Raw genomic sequence first — 23,666 nt, 5'->3', positions numbered from 1 at the left:
GTGAAGGACTGAAATCTGCAGCGCCCGCAAGGTCCCCCCTGCTCATGAAAGCACATATACAGGGCCCGTCTGAAGTTTGCCAACGAACATCTGAATGATTCAGAGAGAGAACTGGGTGAAAGCGTTGTGGCCAGATGAGACCAAAATGGAGCTCCTTGGCATCAACTCAACCCGCCGTGTTTGGAGGGAGGAGGAATGTTGCCTATGACCCCAAGAAGAACACCATCCCCACCGGCCAAACATGGAGGTGGGAAATATTATGCTTTGGGGGTGTTTTTTCTGCTAAGGGGACAGGACAACCTCACCGCACAAAGGGACGAGGAACGGGCCAGGTGTACCGGCCAAATCTTGGGTGAGAACCTCCTTCCTCAGCCAGGGCATTGAAAATGGCCCGTGGATGGGTATTCCAGCATAGACAATGACCCAAAACACACGGCCAAGGCAACAAAGGAGTGGCTCAAGAAGAAGCACATTAAGTGTCCTGGAGTGGCCCCAGCCAGTCTCCAGACCTTAATCGCATAAGAAATTTGTGGAGGGAGTGAAGGTTGAAAGTTGCTAAACGTCAGCCTCGAAACCGTAATGACTTGGAGAAGATCTGGCAAAGAGGAGTGGAACAAAATCCCTCCTGAGATGTGTGCAAACCTGGTGGGCCAACTACAAGAAACGCCTGACCTCTGTGATTGCCAACAAGGGTTTTTCCCACCAAGTACTAAGTCATGTTTTTGCAGAGGGGTCAAATACTTATTTCTCATTAAAATGCAAGTCAATTTATAACATTTTTGACATGCATTTTTCTGGATTTTTGTTGTTGTTATTCTGTCTCTCACTGTTCAAATAAACCTACTATTAAAATTATAGACTGATTATGTTTTGTCAGTGGGCAAACGTACAAAATCAGCAGGAGGGATCAAATACTTTTTTTCCCTCACTGTATCTGGAAAGAGGGGCTTTGGTATTAGCCTGTCTGGAGTGGCTGCTCATGTGAGACGGGCGGGACACCTGAGTTGCTAAGTCCTGTGTGTTTGATGCAATAGTGGCGAACAAAACAAAGGTGAGAGCGGGGTATGAGCATATATTAGGCATATTCCAAGAATGGCTAAGGGGAAACACTGGCATCCTAAATATTTTTTGTTAATTTTGTAAATTAATTTAAATTATTCTCCCCTGGAAAAACTAGGCTACAGCGATGGCTACATTTTTATCATCATGTCAACGAATTATCACCACTGGACATGAAGCCTACAAATGTCTGCCTAGCTAACGAAGAAGATATTTGCAATCCTCAAATGCAGTGAGTATTATGGTTTGGATAGATTTTACCTTGGTCGACAGAGGAGAGAGTGAGAACAGGGTGGCTCGAGTCATGTGAGCAACAAAGTGAGGTAGTTTGTGTGGATTATCAGATTGGAATGGTGTGTGCGTGTAATCAAGCTATACAGTGCATCCGGAGAGTATTCAGACCCCTTCACTTTTTCCACATGATGTTACGTACGCCTTATTCTAAAATTGATTAAATAGTTTTTTTCCCTCATCAATCTACACACAAAACCCAATAATGACAAAGCAAAAACAGTTTTTTTCAGGTCTCTCCAGAGATGTTTGATCGGGTTCAAGTCCGGGCTCTGGCTGGGACATTCAGAGACTTGTCCCGAAGCCACTCCTGCTTTGTCTTGGCTGTGTGCTTAGGGTCGTTGTCCTGTAGGAAGGTGAACCTTCGCCCCAGTCTGGAGGCCCTGAGCGCTCTGGAGAAGGTTTTCAACAAGTATCTTTCCCTCGATCCTGGCTAGTGTCCCAGTCCCTGCTGCTGAAAAAACATCCCCCCAGCATGATGCTGCTACCACCATGCTTCACCGTAGGGATGGTACGAGGCTTTCTCCAGATGTGACGCTTAGCATTCAGGCCGAAGAGTTCAATCTGAAGGTTCCAGACCAGAGAATCTTGTTTCTCATGGTCTGAGTCTTTAGGTGCCTTTTGGCAAACTCCAAGCGGGCTGTCATGTACCTTACTGAGTAGTGGCTTCCGTTTCGACACTCTACCAAGTTTGGTGGTTCCAAACTTCTTCCATTTAAAATGATGGAGGCCACTGTGTTCTTGGGGTCCTCAATGCTGCAGAATGTTTTTTTGTACCCTTGCCCAGATCTGTGCGGCACAATGCAATCTCTGTCTCTGGAGAGCTCTACAGACAATTCCCCCGACCTCATGGTTAGTTTTTGCTCTGACATGCACTGTCAACATGTGTGTGCCTTTCCAAATCATGTCCAATCAATTGAATTTACATCAGGTGGACTCCAATCAAGTTGTAGAAACATCTCAAGGGATGATCAATGGAAACAGGACGCACCTCAATTTCGAAGTCTCATAGCAAAGGGTCTGAATACTTATGTAAATAAGGTTCTTGGTATTGTGTGTAGATTGGATGAGGAAAAACATTAAATTTAATCAATTTTAGAATAAGGCTGCAACGTAACAAAATGTGGAAAATGTCAAGGGATCTGAATACTTCCGAATGCACTGTATTATGTGACAGAGACCGTGGCATGAGTGAGGCGCAGGTTGTAGATATAATGAGTTATCATAAAATATGGAGCTAGACAGGATTATACTAGGTTTATACAGTGGGGGGAAAAAGTATTTAGTCAGCCACCAATTGTGCATGTTCTCCCAAACTTAAAAAGATGAGAGAGAGGCCTGTAATTTTCATCATAGGTACACGCTCAACTATGACAGACAAATTGGAGAATGTTTTTTCCAGAAAATCACATTGCATGATTTTTAATGAATTTATTAGCAAATTATGGTGGAAAATAAGTATTTGGTCACCTACAAACAAGCAAGATTTCTGGCTCTCACAGACCTGTAACTTCTTCGTTAAGAGGCTCCTCTGTCCCTTCACTCCTTACCTGAGTTAATGGCAACCTGGTTTGAACTTGTTATCAGTATAAAAGACACCTGTCCACAACCTCAAACAGTCACACTCCAAACTCCACTATGGCCAAGACCAAAGAGCTGTCAAAGGACACCAGAAACAAAATTGTAGACCTGCACCAGGCTGGGAAGACTGAATCTGCAATAGGTAAGCAGCTTGAGTTTGAAGAAATCAACTGTGGGGAGCAATTATTAGGAAAATGGAAGACATACAAGACCACTAGATAATCTCCCCGATCTGGGGCTCCACGCAAGACCTCACCCCGCGGGGTCAAAATGATCACAAGAACGTGAGCAAAAATCCCAGAACCACACGGGGGGACCCAGTGAATGGCCTGCAGAGAGCTGGGACCAAAGTAACAAAACCCTACCATCAGTAACACACTACGCCGCCAGGGACTCAAACCTGCAGTGCCAGATGTCCTGTTAAGCCAGTACATGTCCGGGCCTGTCTGAAGTTTGCAGAGTGCATTTGGATGATCCAGGGAAGAGGATTGGGAGAATGTCATATGGTCAGATGAAACCAAAATATAACTTTTGGTAAAAACTCAACCGGCCGTGTTTGGAGGACAAAGAATGCTGAGTTGCATCCAAAGAACACCATACCTACTGTGAAGCATGGGGGTAGAAACATCATGCTTTGGGGCTGCTTTTTCTGCAAAGGGACCAGGATGACTGATCCGTAAAGGGAAAGAATGAAGGGGGCCATGTATCGTGGAGATTTTGAGTGAAAACCTCCTTCCATCAGCAAGGGCATTGGAAGATGAAACGCGGCTGGCCCTTTCAGCATGACAATGATCCCAAACAACACCGCCCCGGGCAACGAAGGAGTGGCTTTCGAAGAAGCATTTCCAGGTCCTGGAGTGGCCTAGCAGTCTCCACAGATCTCAACCCCATAGAAAATCTTTGGAGGAGTTGAGAGTCCGTGTTGCCCAGCGAAAGCCCCCAAAACATCACTGCTCTAGAGGAGATCTGCATGGAGGAATGGTCCAAAATACCAGCAACAGTGTGTGAAAACTCTGAAGACTTACAGAAAACGCTTGACCCGGTCATTGCTAACAAAGGGTATATAACAAAGTATTGAGAGACTTTGTTATTGGAGAACCAAATACTTATTTTCCACCATAATTTGCAAATAAATTCATTAAAACATTTTTTTCTCCTCATTTTGTCTGTCATAGTTGACGTGGTACCTATGATGAAAATTACAGGCCTCTCTCATCTTTTTAAGTGGGAGAACTTGCACAATTGGTGGCTGACTAAATACTTTTTTTTCCCCACTGTACTTTTAAGGCCATCTACTGGCTGAATGTTATGTGGGTGGACCAGTTATCGATCTCCCTTCCAAAACTTGTGACGACTTTGTATAAACTTTAAATACTATCAACCGCAAACCCAACTCCCCTAAAATGGTTTCACTTAATCTGGCAAAACCCTGTTTAGCTTTCGTACACCGGCTATGCTTGTATTTGAGGTGATAATCTCTGAGGTGAAAACATTTTATTTGCTTTGTGATTTTTTTACAAAACTGTAAAACGACTTGTCAAGTCATGTGCCCCCGGGTTCTTATATACACTGTATCAAGCACATCGAAGATTTGTAATATCCTGAAAAGTGGCCACAAACTAAGTTGATCTTATTCGGCACAATGGGCACAGCCATCTTTGACTTTCACTTTGTTTATTTGCATCTTATAGTCAATGGGATTAGGGAGTTTTCGCTTGTCAAACATAAACAAACATGGCTGCAATCATAAAGATTTTAGCCACTGTTAGCTTAGCTGACACGTACCTCTATAATATTAAATTTCTCCCTTGTGCTCACCAGAGATGTGGTACATTGTAAACACAATGTCGCTCTGGATAAGAGCATCTGCTAAATCACTAAAATGTAAAAGGTTAAAGGTCCAATGCAGCCATTTTTATCAAATCATTGCAAATGAAGAAGTATCTTACTGTAATTGTTCCAATTAAAAATGGGCGAAAATTTACAAAAACAAAAAAATAGCTTTTAGCAAAGAGCAGTTTCTCAAGAAATAAATTTGCTACTAGGACTGTCTGGGGAGTGGTCTGAGTGGTGAGGGGAAAACGGAATGCCATGGCTGCGTAATACAGAGTTAATCTGCCAACTCCCACCCTCCGGAAACCTTTTTAATCAAAGCTAAGGATCCGGATCACGGTTCTGCGCATGTTTTATTTTACATACACTACGTACCTGCTCACACTACCCATCTCTTTATGTTTCTCTCTTTACCCCCCTTTCTGTAGCCTGTGTCTGTCCATATTCTAATTTAAATAAAAAATAACCTTTCTGTCTGTTGTAGTGGATATTGCAGTTGCACAAGCAGGACACAGTCCCTAAACATCGCATTGGAGAAAAACAATCACTGTTTTGTGTGGATGATGCAGGCTAATCTTTATATTTTCTGCTTTCATATCGTAGCCGCTTACCATGAGTTCCCAAAAAAAGAACACTACTACTTTGACTGTCTGTCTTCTCTCCTGCTTATCCAATGTTTGGAATGATGATGAAAAAAAGAACATTAAATCGCCAATTAGACTGTGTGTCTGTCTTGCTTGTGTTTGATATGCTACCTAGTGTAGAGGAGCGCTTGAATTACCCGCTACGCACGCTAGACATCAACCAATGAGAAAACACAAAGACCGTTTCGACAGCAACCAGCCATACGGTTGTTGTCAATTTATGAACTACTGAACCAATTCAAGGCCACCCCCCGCAAGGGGTCCTTGCAAGAATTCTACTTGGACTACTGAAATCCTTTGTTTTGGAGAGTTCCTTGAAGACCGTTGGTTCCAGACATGATATACAGCTAAGCTGGAAGTTTACATACACCTTAGCCAAATACATTTAAACTCAGTTGTTCACAATTCCTGGACATTTAATCCTAGTAAAATTCCCTGTTTTAGGTCAGTTAGGATCATCACTTTTATTTTAAGAATGTGAAATGTCAGAATAATAGTAGAGAGAATTATTTATTTCAGCTTTTATTTCTTTCACTCAGCATTCCAGTGGGCCAGAAGCTTACATATACACTCAATTAGTATTTGCAGTAGCATTGCTTTTAAATTGTTTAACTTGGGTGAAACGTTTTTGGTGTTTCCACAAGCTTCTAAGATAAGTTGGGTGAATTTTGGCCCATTCCTCCGGACAGAGCTGGTGTAACTGGAGTTAGGATTGTAGGTTCTGTCAAGCAAGACGCTTTTTTCAGCTGTGCTCACAAATTATCTATAGGATTGAGGTCAAGGCTTTGTGATGGCCACTCCAATACCTTGATTTTGTTGTCCTTAAGCCATTTTGCAACAACTTTGGAAGAATGCTTGGGGTCATTTTCCATTTGGAAGACCCATTTGCGACCAAGCTTTAACTTTCTGACTGATCTCTTGAGATGTTGCTTCAATATAGCCACATAATTTTACTTCCTCATAATGCCATCTATTTTGTGAAGTGCACCAGTCCCTCCTGCAGCAAAGCACCCCCACACCATGATGCTGCCACCCCTGTGCTTCACGGTTGGGATGGTGTTCTTCGGCTTGCAAGCCCACCCCTTTTTCCTCCAAACATAACGATGGTCATTATGGCCAAACAGTTCTTTTTTTGTTTAATCAGACCAGAGGACATTTCTCTAAAAAGTACGATCTTTGTCCCCATGTGCAGTTGCAAACTGTAGTCTGGCTTTTTAATGGTGGTTTTGGAGCAGTGGCTTCTTCCTTGCTGAGCGGCCTTTCAGGTTATGTCGATATAGGACTCATTTTACTGTGGATATAGATATATTTGTACCTGGTTCCTCCAGCATCTTCACAAGGTCCTTTGCTGTTGTTCTGGGATTGATTTGCGCCGCACAAATGGGGCATGCTTCATCTGTAGGAGACAGAACGCCGCCTCCTCCTGAAGCGGTATGACGGCTGCGTATGGTCCCATGGTGTTTATACTTGGCGTATTTTTGGTTGTTTGTACAGACGAACGTGGTACCTTCAGGCATTTGGAAAATTGCTCTCAAGGATGAACCAGATTGTGGAGGTCTACAACAATTTTTGAGGTTTGGCTGATTTCTTTGATTTCCCATGATGTTGCAAGCGAAAGAGGCACTGAGTTTGAAGGGTAGGACTTGAAATACATCCACAGGTACACCTCTAATTGATTCAAATGATGTCAATTGAGCACTATCAGGAAGCTTCTAAAGCCATGACATCATTTTCTGGAATATTCCAAGCTGTTTAAAGGCACACAGTCAACTTAGTGTATGTAAACGCCTGACCCACTGGAATTGTGGGATACAGTGAATTATACGAGAAAATAATCTGTCTGCAAACAATTGTTAGAAAAATTACTTTGATCGTGCACAAAGTAGATGTCCTAACCGACTTGGCCAAAACTATAGTTTGTTAACAAGAAATTTGTGGAGTGGTTGAAAATGAGTTTTAATGACTCCAACCTAAGTGTATGTAAAACTTCCGACTTCAACTGCACGCGAGAGTATCCATCACTCCCGGCCCCACCTATCTTTACCCTGGATTTGAATGTGAGCTGTGTAATCTGTATCTGCTGCTTTACTATTACTATCTACACTGAACAAAAATATAAACACAACATATAAAGCGTTTCATGAGCTGAAATAAAAGATCCCGGTAAATGTTCCAAATGCACAAAAAGCTTATTTATCTAAAACGTTGTGCACAAATTCATTTACATCTCTGTTAGTGAGTATATTCTCCTTTGCCAAGATAATCCATCCACCTGACAGGTGTGGTATATCAAGAAGCTGATTAAAGCGCGAGATCATTACCCAGGTGCACCTTGTGCTGGAGACAATAAAAGGCCACTCTAAAATGTGCAGTATTGTCACGCAACACAATGCCACAGATGTTTAACGCTTTGCGGGAGGATGCAATTTGCATGCTGACTGCAGTGAATGTCCGCAGAGCTGTTGGTAGAGAATGCTTATGTTAATGTCTCTACCATAAGCCTGCTCCAACATCATTTTAGAGAATTTTGGCAGCACGTCTATCCGGCCTCACAACCGCAGACCATGTGTATGGTGTCGCGGTGGTCAAGCGGTTTGCTGATGTCAACATTGTGCAGTGGGGTTATGTTATGGGCAGGCATAAACTACGAGACAACGAACAACAATTGCATTTTATTTTAAGTGAAAATACCTCAACGAGATTCTGAGGCCCATTGTGAGTCAATTTTTTTAAAAAAGGTATCTGCAACCAACAGATGCATATCTGTATTCCCAGTCATGTGAAAGCCATAGATTAGGGCCTAATGCATTTTTTTCAATTGACTGATTTCTATGGAACGTTAACTAGTAAAATCAGCTAAGTTGTTAGTGTTTCGTTAATATTTTTATTCAGTATATATTTATCCTATAATCTCTGCCTGTTTGCGCTCTGAAATATGAAGAATAACTGTTTGTTTGATTTTAGGCCCTCTAATCCCCATTCCCTGTTTATGACTTTGATTCTGTAGCCTATCATATTAGTTCATAATTTTTGCCTAAATTTTCATTATTATCATTCATCCCTAAACTCAAGCATTTTACCCTGGTTATTTCTAAATAAATATTTTGTTTTATAAAATATCTACTGTCTCGAAGAATGCCTTTGCCTTGTCATTTTAAGAACTTAATTGCCTTCAGAATAATACGTTAACCGTGAAAGTTATAATTGTAACTATTTTTTATAGTTTCTTGCTGACTTAGAGCAAGTGGTGCCCCCGTTAATAATTTTATATTAATAAGTGTACACACTTGCTTAGATTTTGCGTGGCCCGCCTCCTGAGTTGCTGCTGTGATCTCCCGCCTCCTAAAAGCTGCTGTGCGTGACTGTACTCTCCTCACTATCCCCTGTAATTCATAGGCCATTGCAATTCTATTGCATTAGAATGGCAAGGCTCTGGATTTGGGCATAATATATTATTTTGATAATTGAAACAATAGTGGACGTGAATACAATCATTAAGATCCAAGGCGTGCTTGAAGTTGATGTTTTAATTATGTTTATTGAGCCTTCTTTTTCGCTAACTATGGTGTTTTCTGCATCAAAGAGTTGGTTGAGTGTTTAATGTTACCACCCAAAAATGCATGAATGTAATCCTCATAACTAGTGGCTATATTTCTCCTAAAAACTTCATACTTTGTTTTATTTTAGGATTATTAGAATAATCGCTTGCATATATCCCTTAGTTTAGCCCAGTTGAATCCTCCCTCCCCTGATTAGGTGTCCAGTCGGCCTCATGCATGATTACCATACTCTCAGTCCTTAATCGTTCCACACTTCGATTCCACCCAAGTAAACCGTGCGCAAATGCAACGTAATTCCCTTTCATGCAGTTTTTCTCTCTATGCGTATTCTTCTGTTGAACTTCAAGCATGAGAATAGCATGATATTCAGCCGCTATTCATTTGGGGTGGAGATCGAATAAATGAAGGCGTGACGAGGTGTGTCTACAGATACGCCCCTATTCTAGCCTTGACCAATTTCATCATAATTTCACCACATTTACACGTGAGGAAACCATGAATAAGGTCAACGAACATGTAGTTCCATGCCATTGTTATGAACGTTTCACAGCCGCCCTCTATCGGTGGCGCCATAGTTGTGCCCTAGAGTCGAATAATCCCAGTCATTCTGGACGAAGGCTAATGAATGATTAATCTAAATTACACTATAGTGCCTGGAAATATGATGACATTGCTAAAGTAGTCAAATGTTTAATAGGAAATAACTTTACCAGCATTATCATGTCGGTCAAATTGATCCCTAGTGGTCTGAATATTGACTTTGATCTCAGGCCCTTCTAATGACCAATTATATTTTCTGTGAACAGGTTTTGTAAATGAATGTATTCTTTCTACAGCTGATCAGCGTACACCCAATATGTTCCCCTGTTGATGATGCTTATTATGCATTATGGTTGAACCAAAAGATGACATGTAACAAAAACATTTAATTAAATTGGAAATATTTGAATATATCATTCTGATCAACCTAGCAATTATGACACACCTCACTATTGTCATTGGTTGCACTAATTGCACTGTTTGTTACATAATGGTTCAAGCATTCATGACATTGCCCTGAAGAAGGCACAGTGATGCCGCAACGTTGAGGAATTTTTAGACAATAAATTACTGGGAGGTTACTACATGGAGTGTGCGACTCTCTTTGTTTTTATAGATCAAATGTACTTTAGACAGATGGCAATGTTGTCATTAGCTGGCAAAGTTAGTCAAAAATAGCTAGCAATGCTAACGGTAGCAAGCTAAACTCCAGTGTCCCACTCCCCTCAGTCTTAGCTAACTAGCTAACGTTATACTGCATCTAATACGCGATAATATGACAAAAGGTTTTCCTAATATTCTTTGCCTCCTTTTGAATGGCATTGTATTTCCAAGCCACTGTAATGCACTTTTGATGAAATCTTCATCATTCATTGACGAGCATTGAGTAGAATGCTCAGTTGGGCATCAGTCCAAAACGAACATTCAAAATAATATTGTGACGAAACATGCAACCCATGAATTGATAAGAGCTAGGTAAATTAGTCATCTGTTTGGATAAGGGAATTGTAACTATAAGTCACATGTTTTAGATATATTTGACCTTATAATTGCTGGAGACAAATGTGAAACCAGACATGACAGCAAACTGAAGCATATCAACTGTGCGGCCTTTTAACTGCAGAGATGGGCACTCTTGAATGTCTTAATTATAGGCTGTTGACAAAATTCTAACTAAAAGGTACACCGTATTTAAAGGGATGGCTTAAGATAAATGTACTGAAAACCCTATTGAAAGAAAACTCAGCAAGAAAAACTGTTGGCCAGCAAGTGGGAGGGTTTTCAGCGGTTGAATGCAATTTATTCCGAGCGCGCAAGGTAGCCACACTTGCAGAACGCAAATACTGAGACGTGTGTAGGAAAGGTGTGTGTAGGAAAGGCGCAAGTTCCTAAGTCTGAATCGGTCCCATTGTGAATAAGCCTGCTTCTGGTACAGAGTTTTTGAAATTTCCTTGCTTTGATTTCAACTAATTTGGGCCGTAACTCAGTTGCCATCCGGACTGAGGTTCAATTGTGTAAATGCATGGTCGGGTAGAGATAGCTGGGTCATAATAGCGCATTTTCTACCGACAAATTGTGTGAATGGTCATGTAGAAAACACTGGGTCATAATTGCCTAATATAGAGCTTTCCAACAGAAAAACAGGTTATTGTTTTGAGTTGTATGCCAAGCTTTAACCAGTAACCTATCAGCCAATGGTAGACTACAATTGTTTGGGGAAAAAGTGTCAATTTGCAAGCAACTTACGATTTCGCTCTGCTTAGCACGTGTTCTAATTAGACCTGTGTCTAAGAGCTGATTTCAATAATATCAACTCATAATTCTTGGTTTATGAGCCGCCTAAAACCCTCTTTGTGAAATTCCTCTCCTGGCACCTCCCCAAGGTGCTGAAAATTGCGTTTGACTTGATATAACTGCAGAAGTTATTAAAAACTGATGGTGTTCATGCACTAAGCCGACACGTTTGAACTTTTCAATTTTCTTTCGAGTTGTTAAAAGAGCGAGATGGTAAGAGCTCAAACGCTCTTCTCTCCCCGTCTCAGCCACTGACCTCCTACCAGAGTGTAGGCACATTACATTTTCCTTGTGACGTGTTTTAAGGTTTTAGCATACACTCTTAGAATTGGTGGTGACTCGAGGAACCCTGGAGATCCTCACGGAACCATTGCCAATCAATTGTTCATATTCGTTTAGATGAGAGGTTCTTGGAGGAACCTTTAATGTTTCAATGTAGCAAAAGGACCCTGGAGGAACCCTGTACTGGAGGCTTGTCTTAGTAGCGGCGCTGGCTTTCAGATATATATTTTTTTTAATCCTCCTTTGGGAGTGAATGTCATTCCTGTTCTGTTGTATTGTCATCACATGTAAGGATGAGCACAGACATTTAGTAAGGCGTCAATGAGGATTACAGAGGTGTATGAGTTCCTCAAGAACCTATGCAAATCACAAAGTTGGAATAGTTAGCACTTTATTACTATATGTAATCATCAATGTTAATATTATTAAAATTATATTAGAATATGCATAAATATTCAGTGTACAAACTTAACATGATGAACAGGAATGACATTTACTCTAACGGGGTGGCCAAAAATAACTATCTGAAAGCCAAGCCTCCAATAAGCCAAGCCTCCAATATTCTGATAGGCTGCCACCTCTACAATATATTATTAAAAAGGTTCAAAATTGAAGCCCTCCCATCTCAAAAAGGTTCCGGTTTGAACTTCCACACAGGGGTTCCTCAAGACCCCTTTACACAGGGGTTCCCAGAGGAACCTTTTGAACCGGAAAGTGTGGGACTTTTTTAGAACTCAAAAAGGTTACTTCTAAGAGTGTAGAAGTTTCTCATCCCTGATCCGTTTTATGTGTGCAAGTTGTATAAGCTTTGGATTTGTCTTGCTATAACGAACAAAATCGTCACTTTGGTATTCACATTTTGTCTAAGTTTAAATGTTGTGATTTACATTTTAAGCTGAATAGACTGTGTCTGGTAATTAACCATTTGTGGTCAAATTTGCCATTCGTGGTTTGATTTGTCCCTTGTGGTGTGATATTACTGATAACAATGTTTAAGTTCTCCTTCTGCTAAGTGGAACAGGTTGAGAGCTTCAAGTTCCTTGGTGTCCACATCACCAACAAACTATCATGGTCCAAACACACCAAGACAGTCGTGAAGAGGGCACGACAAAGCCTATTCCACCTCAGGAGACTGAAAAGATTTGAAAAGGGTTCTCAGATCCTCAAAAAGTTCTACAGCTGCACCATCGAGAGCATCCTGACTGGTTGCATCACCGCCTAGTATGGCAACTGCTCGGGCCTCCGACCGCAAGGCACTACAGAGGGTAGTGCGTACGGCCCAGTACATCACTGGGGCCAAGCTTTCTGCCATCCAGACCTCTATACCAGGCGGTGTCAGAGGAAGGCCCTCAAAATTGCCAAAGACTCCAGCCACCCTAGTCATAGACTGTTCTCTCTGCTATTGCACGGCAAGCGGTACTGGAGCGCCATGTCTAGGTCCAAAAGGCTTCTTAACAGCTTCTACCTCCAAGCCATAAGACTCCTGAACAGCTAATCATGGCTACCCGGACTATTTGCATTGCTCTGTCTATTATCTATGCATAGTCACTTTAACTCTACCCACATGTACATATTAACTCAATTACCTCGACTAACCGGTGCCCCCGCACATTGACTCTGTACCGGTACCCCCTGTATATTGCCTCCCTACTGTTATTTTATTTTACTGCTGCTCTTTAATTATTTGCTATTTTTATTTTTTACTTGACACTTTTTTGTTACTTTTTCTTAAAACTGCATTGTTGGTTAAGGGCTTGTAAGTAAGCATTTCACTGTTGTACTCGCAAATACAATTTGATTTCGATTTCATGATTTGATAAGTGAATGAAATATTCCCATAAGCTGAGAGTACAGCAGACTTTGAGTCATAATTTTTGGTGGACCCTTGAATTAGGTGATAACCTATGTCTTTGGTACCCTTCACTTTGAATTAGGTGTACAATTTTGTTTTACCCAGGTAATATTCAGTGTCTTCTGGTATTGCTAATGGTTTTCTGCTAGTAAATGAGGCTGCTCAACCTCCATTGCCCATACTAGTGTAACTTCACCTTGAGCCATCTCTTTGCTTTTGATACGTTAGGTGACAACCTATAACTATTGTGTCTGAAAGTGCCCTGCTCTTTGAGTTAGACGTACTGTTTTTGTTGCGTGACGACATTAGCATCGCTAGTGATCAAAGCCTATGCATGACAGGGTACACAACCTCCACTCGTTCACAACCAAATTACCTCCTGGAGGTGAGGGGGGAAATGGAAGAGGAACCTCTTTCCCTGTCATGCACCCGGTCATCAAAGCTCACCTGGTTAATAACCCTGTCTCTTTCTTTTCCCAGTCTTATGTGTACACTTTTACTAAACACGAATCTCTACGCATACCATATCAGTATGTCTTTGTTATTAACAAACATTGATCTCATTTCCCTTTTTGATTTCAGCCATCTAACTGATTGAAACTCACTTAAAGTGATTTCTTACAGCCACCCAATATAGTGATGGCAGCGTATGAATGACGCGACAATGGACCTCAGGATCTCGTCATGGTATCTCTATGCTTTTTCTAACAGTTTGTGCAGAAATTCAGCAAACTCACAGTTTCATCAGCTGTCCGGGTGTCTGGTCTCAGACCATCGCATAGGTAAAGAAGCCGGATGTGGAGGTCCTGGGCTGGCGTGATTACACCTGGTCTGCGGTTGTGAGGCCAATTGGATGTACTGCCAAATTCTCTAAAATGACATAGAAGGCTTATTGTAGAGAAATGGACATTCAATTCTCTGGCAACAGCTCTGTTGGACATTCCTGAAGTCAGCATGCCAATTGCACGCTCCCTCAAAACTTGAGGCATCTGTGGCATTGTGTTGTGTGACAAAACAGCACATTTTAGAGTGGCCTTTAATTGTCCCCAGGAAAAAGGTGCACCTGTGTTATGACCATGCTGTTGAATCAGCTTCTTGATATGCCACACCTGTCAGGTGGATGGATTATCTTGGCAAATGAGAAATGCTCATTAACAGGGATGTAAACACATTTGTGCGCAAAATTTGAGAGAAATAAGGGATCTTTTATTTCAGCTCATGAAACATTGGACCAACACTTTACATGTTGCGATTGTACAGTATTTATGTTCAGTGTATTTAAGTTCCCGTTTGGGGATGTTCTAATTAGTTCACTTTGGGTAACTCAAGGGGAAGCTTTATCTGTGCCTGGTAGACCCCACCTGTGCTTTATTGGTTGAGACAGGTTTTGCCTAATGAGAGACTTTTTCTTTTGAATGCTGACATTTTGAATTCAGAACTTGTGTATATATACATACCACACCTACTCATTCAAGGGTTTTTCTTAATTTTTACTATTTTCTACATTGTAGCATAATAGTGAAGTTATCAAAAGTATGAAATAACACATTTGGAATCATGTAGTAAACAAAAACTGTTAAACAAATCAAAATATATTTTATATTTCAGTTTCTTCAGAGTAGCCACCCTTTGCCTTGATGACAGCTTTGCACACTCTTGGCATTCTCTCAACCAGCTTAATGAGGTAGTCACATGGAATGCATTTCAATGAACAGGTGTGCCATCTTAAAAAGTTAATTTGTGGAATTTCTTTCCTTCTTAATGCATTTGAGCCAATCAGTTGCGTTGTGACAAGGTAGGGGGAAGGGGGGGTATACGGAAGATAGCCCTATTTGGTAAAAGACCAAGTCCATATTATGGCAAGAACAGCTCAAATAAGCAAAGAGATATGACAGTCGTTCATTACTTTAGGACATGAAGGTCAGTCAATACAGAACATTTCAAGAACTTTGAAAGTCGCAAAAACCATCAGGCGCAATTATGAAACTGCCTCTCATGAGGACCGCCACAGGAATGTAAGACCCAAAGTTAGCTCTGCTGCAGAAGATAAGTTAATTAGAGTTACCAGCCTCAGAAATTGCAGCCCAAATAAATGCTTCACAGAGTTCAAGTCACAGACACATCTCAACATCAACTGTTCAGAGGGGACTGTGTGAATCAAGCCTTCATGGTCAAATTGCTGCAAAGAAACTAATACTAAAGGACACCAATACAAAGAAGAGACCTGCTTGGGCCAAGAAACACGAGCAATGGACATTAGACTGGTGGAAATGTGTCCTTTGGTCTGGAGTCCAAATTTGAGATTTTTGGTTCCAACCACCTTGTCTTTGTGGGTGAATGGATGATCTCTGCATGTGTAGTTCCCACCGTAAAGCATGGAGGAGGAGGTGTTATGGTGTGGGGGGTGCTTTGCTGGTGACACTGTCTGTGATGTATTTAGAATTCAAGGCACACAAATTCAGCATGGCTACCACAGCATTCTGCAGCGATACGCCATCCCATCTGTTTTCAACATGACAAACCCAACACACCTCCAGGCTGTGTAAGGGCTATTTTACCAAGAAGGAGAGTGATGGAGTGCTGCATCAGATGACCTGGCCTCCACAATCCCCCCGATCTCAACCCAATTGAGATGGTTTGGGATGAGTCGGATGGCAGAGTGAAGGAAACGCCAGCCAAAAAAGTGCTCAGCATATGTGGGAACTCCTTCAAGACTGTTGGAAAAGCATTCCAGGTGAAGCTGGTTGAGAGAATGCCAAGAGTCGTGCAAAGCTGCCATCAAGGCAAAGGGTTGCTATTTGAAGAATCTCAAATATAAAATATATTTTGATTTGTTTAACACTTTTTGGTTACTACCTGATTCCATATGTGTTATTTCATAGTTTTGATGTCTTCACTATTATTCTACAATGTAGAAAATAGTAAAAATAAAGAAAAACCCTTGAATGAGTAGGTGTGTCCAAACTTTTGACTGGTACTGTATATTTGTAAATATCACCGTCATCTTTGAAACACCAGTGATGTGTAAATGAATCGAACACTCATTTGTACCTCTACCTGCCTGCCTCCTGCTGAATCTTTGTCCTTACGACTGCTAGAAGGCAGTCCTTACGACTGCTAGCTAGATGGCAAGCTAGGCACTGGTATCCTAATGTCAACACTTTTTCGGTTAATAAAAGTTGCTAAATCAACATAGCACTTATGAAACATTTAGTTTACAATGTTATTTCACTATTTTTGACACTTACATTGCACTTTTGCACATTACAAACCTTTAAAAACACGCACAAATTAAGAGGCAGAAATAGCATATGGCTTCGCATTTTGGCTGCAGGGAGTGAGAGGTGAGATTTCAGTTTGATGTCACCTTCTGTCTTCTTATTTTTAGCTAGCTTTACCACCACCCTGTGTTAGTATGTTTTAATAACTAAAACAATTGTTGCTTTGAGTCTGAAATGGGGAATTGAATTTGAATGGTTTGAATATGAATCTTTGTCAAATCCATTAAAGAAAAGTCAAACTGAAAAATGTTCTCCTGTCTCCTTATTTCTCCAGGTTAGCCTACTGTCTGTAAAGGTTGTTACATTGTAACTACAAAGTAATTAAATGTCACTTAATTTTACATTAAGTTGCTTGCTCCTGGGTAAGTACATTTTAAATATATGTATGTCCCTTGAAACAACATTGTAATTACAGAGTTGGTTGTTAAAGATTGTTACATTGTACAATGTAACTAAAAGGGTTAAACCTAATGTTCTCCTGTCTCCTAATTTCTCCTGGTTAGCCTATTGTCTCCAAAGGTAGTTACATTGTAACTATAGTACATAGTACTTATAAAGGTTATACCCTACTGGGTTTCACTTTACATTAAGTTGCTTGCTCCTGGGTAGGTACATGATATCATTGAACGACTCAATCATGGACACTCTTACTGACACTTGTGGCTGCTTCGCGTGATGTTTTATTGTCTCTACCTTTTTGCTCTTTGTGCTGTTGGCTGTGCCCAACAATGTTTGTAACATGTTTGTGCTGCTACCGTGTTGTGCTAATGCCATGTTGTGATGCTACCATGTTGTTCTCATGTTGTGTTGCTACCATGCTGTGTTGTCATGTGTTGCTGCCATGCTGTGTTGTTGTCTTAGGTCACTCTTTATGTAGTGTTGTGGTGTCTCTCGTCATGATGTGTGTTTTGTCCTACATTTTTATTTTTAATCCCAGCCCCCATCCCCGCAGGAGGCCTTTTGGCTCTTGGTAGGACGTCATTGTAAAAAAGTATTTGTTCTTAACTGACTCGCCTAGTTAAATAAAGGTTAAATAAAAAAAATAGTTCCCAGTAAGAGATTAAAGCGATACTATTGTACTGTATGCTGATTTAAGATGTTATTTGAGCACAGAGCACATAGCTTTACAATCTTCACTTCAGAGGGGTAGAGTAGAGTTCTATTATCTTAGCATGGAGTGCACGTTGCCTATAGTGCTTAGGAAAATATACTGCCGAGTGCTCAGTATAAAGCTGGGGTTTCAAACCTCAAGCTGGTCATATTTGCTGTTCTGTGTGTCTGTGTGTGTGTGTCTGTGTGTGTGTGTGTGTGTGTGTGTTGTGGTGTGTGGTGCAAAAATAAAAAAATAAATGTTGCTTATGAAATGATTGCCTCAGTGGATGCAGCCTTCTGCTAATCAGAGAAATGTAGTGCGAAAACAAAGCATTTCTGTGATTGTGAAATAGTGTATGAGTACTAACGGTGGGTCTTGGATTGAAGTTGTGGATCTTTCTGAGGGAGGATTAGTGGATGGAATATATTAGAGGGAGTCTCAGGGTGTGGGTAATGGCTGCCGGTTTAGTGCAGGTACAGTATGCCTTTATTAATGCTATTTGTCTTCACTGCCGACTCCTTGTCTGACTGCGGACGGATTGAGCGCACTCCCTCAGTGCAGCTTCATGAATATTCATGTAGGCAAACACAGTTTGGGCTGGAGATTTTCACTAAAGGCTTTTCACTCAAGTTTGAACCAAATTGCAAGGGTGTCCTTGGGTATTATAATGCACTTTAGAGATCTAACGTTAAGCAGGACAGCACAACAATGGTGTGATTCCAACAGTGTGAGCCTATTTGTCTGGAATGTAATGCACTTCATGTCTTGACTTAATGATAAGGTAAAGATACTTCATCATTTGTCTTTACTTTTGTGGTGGGCTACGGGCATCTCTGTGATGTGGCAAGCCTGCTCAAATACATAGAACGTGTGTATCACTATTAGACCTGTTAATATAGTATTTGTTTTCTTTCAAATATGTTTTCCATGCTTAATTGAACTTGCCTTCCGCAATGGAGACATTGGAATTGTCCCAAAAGTGAAAACCCCGTCCATCTGGCACTCTAGACAGAAAGAAAGAAAACAAGTAGTATTTGAACCCATGTCTGACCACTGTTGATACTGTCATTGCAATCCCTCTCTTATTGTCCCCTCCCCCTTCCCTGCGTTTCCATAGGGCTCTCCGTCAGCATCTCCACCTTCAGCCTGGTCGCCATAGCGATCGAGAGGTACAGCGCCATCTGCAACCCGCTGAAGTCGCGGGCGTGGCAGACTCGTTCCCACGCCTACCGGGTCGTCGCCGCCATCTGGGTGTTGTCGTTAGTCATCATGGTGCCCTACCCAGTGTTTAGCCACCTCAAGTCGGTTTCCCCAAACCCGACCAAACCACAGGACACATGTGCCGCCTGGAATGGCCAAGTGGTGGGGTGGAACAGACATGGTGAGTGAGTTTCTGACTGGAGAACTCTAGTGCAGTGGTCAGAACTGGTCCCCTAGATAGTTTCCTGACACTAATTAAGTCAGTTCTCGAGTGGTAGTTTCAAAGTAAGCAGTCATCAAAGGAGGTAACATAGATTGCCAGTCCCTTGTTGAAAAAGTATCTTGGGTTTGTTCGGTTTGTTTTTATGTCTGATTCGTTTTTAATGAATATATTTGTTTAAAAATAAATAGTTACTTTTTTTCCATTTCTGCTCAGGGAAGCAATGAAGCATTTTATGCTATTTTCATTATATTTCCACTGATATTAAATTTGCCCTAAAGTAATGTCCTCCCTCTTCCCCCTGCTAGACTGTGAACAGAATCGTCATAGCTGGACATTTAGGAGCACCACAGCAACATCTAAGGCAAAGCAATTATATTTGTAGGCGGATTAGTTTGCATTGCTTCAGGGCTAGAGAAGCAGTTTTAGAAGGTAATTCCACTCTAAAGACCAACAGTTTATTAAACACTGGTCTAAGATTAGTAATATAGCTTGAATAAAGCTCCACTGCCCAAGTATCTGCAGTTCAAGGCAAGGCTTTTTCTGTAGAAACTGTTGCTGTTAAGTTTGGGCACAGAGGACATCAATTTGCCCATTAAACAAACGGAGAGGCTGTAGAGCAGAGCAATTAAAGAAAGATTGAGATTCTCCAGGGGGTTCTCCCCAGCCTAATACAGCTCTCTCCGTCTCTCTCCTCCAGACTGTACTTCTTATCTTTTTACACTAAATAATCTCATTAAATGGTGCTGGGGTCACGGTGTCCATATTAGGACTGCCTCAGTCTCTTATTTTCTTTCACACTACTATTCTCTCTATCTGCAAACGTCTCTGATTGTGGTCTTGTCTTGCACTGTCTGTCAAAAAATCCTGGAGAGGGAGGGGGGGGGGGGGGGGGGGGGGAGAGAGAGAGAGAGAGAGAGAGAGAGAGAGAGAGAGAGAGAGAGAGAGAGAGAGAGAGAGAGAGAGAGAGAGAGAGAGAGAGAGAGAGAGAGAGAGAGAGAGAGAATTCTTATATCCCTCTTGTCTGAGTTCTCCAGCTAATTGTGACATCCAGGTACCTGCTAATCTTGCTGAGATTTGATTTCAGGCATACCTTGAAACCGTAAGAGTCCTTTGGGGATATATCTCTTAACAGTGGCAGGCACAATCCTTTTAATTGGATTGACATTATAATGTTGAATTGATATGCAGAAAATGATCAAAGCAGCGATGACAGTAGATGTCATCAACAAGCACACAAAATATAATACGTATCATTTTTGAATTACTACAATATACTTCAGAAAATATGCTATTGAAACATAACTTGTGACCTTGGTGCTTTTGTACTTTTGGTGACCTCTTTGAGTCCGAACCTCTTGGTGTAATGGCTAAGGTGTTGGACTGACAGTCACAGGGACTATTTGAATCCATTACGGGCTACTCCCCAAATTGGCTAATGATACAGGGTGTGTAATTATGATTATGCCTACTAATGGTGCCGGCCATGAAGAATCCTCAAATGTGACCGACTGGCTCGATTCGGTCTTATGTAGCAAAATTTGAAATTGTGATTTTTACATGGATTTTTACATGGTATATCACACACTACAGTTGAGGATCAATGGGAAAGTAATTCTGCTTTGAAAGTTGCCAAACTAGTAACCTCACTTTTGAGAAAATGACCTTTGAATGTTTTGATACACCCACTGGAGAGCTCTACTTTGTCTACACACATTCAGCATCGTTCACACCCTCTTAAGCTATAGCCCCGACCGTAACTCAGAGCGTTGTCAGATTGTCTGTTTGTAAATTCAGAGCGTTTCGCTCTCGGAGCGTTCAGAGCACACACTGGACGCTCTGGCCGAGGAGTAGGGTTGATCCAAGCGTTCTGTCCTAACAACAGCAGTCAAGCACCCAAGCTAATGTTGGCTAGCTTCCTAGTTACTTCCAGGCACAAATGAGAGAACAGCTCACTCTGACCATTTTACTTGCCCTAGTAGAGCTGGTTAGGCTGTTTTTATGTTATTCAGAGCGTTGGTGACTGCAACTGTGCTGCTGGCAACAATTTAATTTAATCGATCTCTTGGCATGTCCAGCCCACTCATTATCTCAGCCAATCATGGCTAGCGGGAAGGTTGCTTTCTTTTTCTATGGCTAAACCAACTAGGCTTGTAATTTAACAATTGTATTCATATTTACAGATGGGATAAAAGTTTGTTATTAAGGCACATGAAAGTTCACGTTCCAGAAGGCATTTCTGCCAAAAAATGCATTTTGATAAAAATGAAAAAGTTTACTTTCAAATGACTCTCCTGTGAAGTAGTGACAGGCGACATACGCCTAGTTACCTGAAATGAGTCACAAATCATGTGAAACTGAAATATTAGTGTAGCAACTGTTCCTCGCCCCCTTCCATGTTCTTCTCTGGCGATAGAGGATCAGGATCAAAGACTAAACAAAAGATTAACCGAAACCTCTAACCTCTATTCCTCTCTGTATGTCCCTCCTTCTGGTCACCTTTTGTCCCCCCACCCCTGATGTGTGACCCACTATCAAACAGAGTACTGATGAAAAGCTTTGAGTATCAGAGGCTGCGTTAATGAATGAATGAGAACCTGCTGCAAAGGCTGATGGGGGATGAAAAAGGAACCATCCAAGGAGGATGTTCAGAGGAAAACACCCACGCACCCATTAGAATTTCACACAACACAAAATAAGGGCTTCCTCTCTACTAATTCTCAAAGTGTGTGGAAGGAACAATAGCGGATTTGTACTTTTTTTATATACGGCCAAATTGATAGTATCCGGATTGATGAAAAGATAATTGGAAAAATGTTAATGACCACCATTGAAATATAATTCTGTTTTCTGTTATGACCGCAATGATCAAAGTCACTTTTTTTCATCCTGTCTGGCTTCCCTGTCCCTCTCTCTCCCTCTTTCTCTACCTCTTTCTCTACCTCCATATTTCTCTCCTTTTACCTCTTTTTCTTTCTCCATCTTTCCCTCTCTCGTTCTCAGGTACATGCTGTTGCTTTTAATCTTGTTCGTCATTCCTGGGGTGGTGATGATCATTGCCTATGGACTCATCTCCAGAGAGCTGTACCGGGGGATGAAGTTTGAGCTGGACCAAAACAGAGAGAGCAGTGGTGAGACTCCTACACCACATGTATCTCCTGCCATGGATTTGATTGAACATCTCATTTGTTTGTTACAAATTGAAAGTTATATAAGTGAGGTTTTGGGTTAGGGATTGGGGTTTTGAAATAGGGTTGTGCTGGGCAGAAGCAATGAGGGCAAGGACTAGGATTAGGGTTTTTAAAACAGGCAACGATGAGGCTGGGGCCAGGGTAAGGGTTTTGCATTCATACAGTAACTATTTTCTTATAAGGCCTATTTGTTTGTGAATGCATGTTCCACACTGTGCAGGCTTATGTTACCAACTCTTTGCTCATGCTATTATTATTATTATCAACCTACGCACTTACACTCACCTACACACTTACACCCAATTTAGACACACTTACACACTTCCATGTACATTCCACAGCACTGAAGAACGGCGTAAACACCACCGTGACCACCAGCAACAACGACACAGACGATGATGGCTGCTACATCCAGATGCCGAAGAAGCTACCATCCATGGAGCTGTCCACCATCACCACCCCTATCCCGGCCCCTCCCAAACCCAGAGCGTCCGCCGAGCACCCTCGTAGCAATACCTCGGAGGCTAAACTCTTGGCCAAGAAGCGTGTGATCCACATGCTCGTCGTCACTGCCGTCCTCTTCTTTGTCTGCTGGATGCCCCTGTACACGGCCAACACGTGGAAGGCTTTAAACATCAGCTCAGCCCACCGGCTCCTCTCGGGGGCACCCATCTCGTTCATCCACCTGTTGAGCTACACATCGGCGTGCGTCAACCCCATTATCTATTGTTTTATGAATACACGCTTCCGCAAGGCGTTGCTCACCACCTTCGCCCAGTGCCGCCCGCCCTGCTGTCGGCGCCGCCGGGGGAGGCGGGATGATGAGATGACAGTGACGGGGACTATGGGTCCTTCATCCATGTCCAAGTTCAGCTATACCACAGTGAGCACCGCGGGGACCTACTGATTCTTTTTAAATGGGGGGTACGGTGTCCATATTAGGACAGCCTCAGTCTCATCAGGACTTCTTCCTAACATGGACCCTGTATAGGGGGAACACAGGGGGCTGTAGCAGTGGGTACACAGGTAGTTGTGACCAAGGTGACCAAGGATGGCAACTGACAGAATGCTTGTGCATTTCTTTGCTTGTTCGCTCCTATATGAGTAGCTGCAGGTGTTTATGCTCTTTGTGGAATACTTTATTGACTATCAAGTGCCTGTGGTCTACAGTGGGCATCATAAATATTCACCCCCCTTGGATTTCTTCACATTTTATTGTGTTACATAGTGGGATTAAAATGGATT

The 23,666-nt window shown here is 41.8% G+C and overlaps 1 pseudogene; it reads left to right on the top strand.

Annotated features, from left to right (window-relative positions):
* The window catches only part of LOC121558720, a 39,387-nt pseudogene extending 16,059 nt beyond the window's left edge, over nt 1-23,328 (top strand).
* The last annotated feature ends 338 nt before the right edge of the window (nt 23,329-23,666 follow it).

This window comes from Coregonus clupeaformis, unplaced genomic scaffold (genome assembly GCF_020615455.1).
Source record: "Coregonus clupeaformis isolate EN_2021a unplaced genomic scaffold, ASM2061545v1 scaf0309, whole genome shotgun sequence".
Lineage (NCBI taxonomy): Eukaryota > Metazoa > Chordata > Actinopteri > Salmoniformes > Salmonidae > Coregonus > Coregonus clupeaformis.
This window is presented reverse-complemented; position numbering and strand designations above follow the sequence as displayed.